Raw genomic sequence first — 318 nt, 5'->3', positions numbered from 1 at the left:
TAAAGTCCCCAATTAGAGGTGTCCAGGGTTCTTAAGCACACTCTTATTTGCCTTGGATCACAACTCTTATTTCTCTCTTTTTTTTCGTTTTTCTTTTTCTCTTTTTTTTTTTTTTTTTTGTATTCACTGCTTTTTTTTCTTGCTTCAAGAATCAATTAGATGATTTTTTTAGATCCTCAATAACAGTTCTCTTTTTCCTCATTCTTTCAAGAGCCAACAATTTTTAACATTCTCAACACAACAATTTCAAGAGACATATGCACTGTTCAAGCATTCATTCGGAAAACAAAAATTATTGTCACCACATCAAACTAATTC

The sequence above is a fragment of the Arachis duranensis genome, chromosome 2, assembly GCF_000817695.3.
Source record: "Arachis duranensis cultivar V14167 chromosome 2, aradu.V14167.gnm2.J7QH, whole genome shotgun sequence".
NCBI classification, from domain to species: domain Eukaryota; kingdom Viridiplantae; phylum Streptophyta; class Magnoliopsida; order Fabales; family Fabaceae; genus Arachis; species Arachis duranensis.
Note: the sequence above shows the minus strand (reverse complement) of the source record.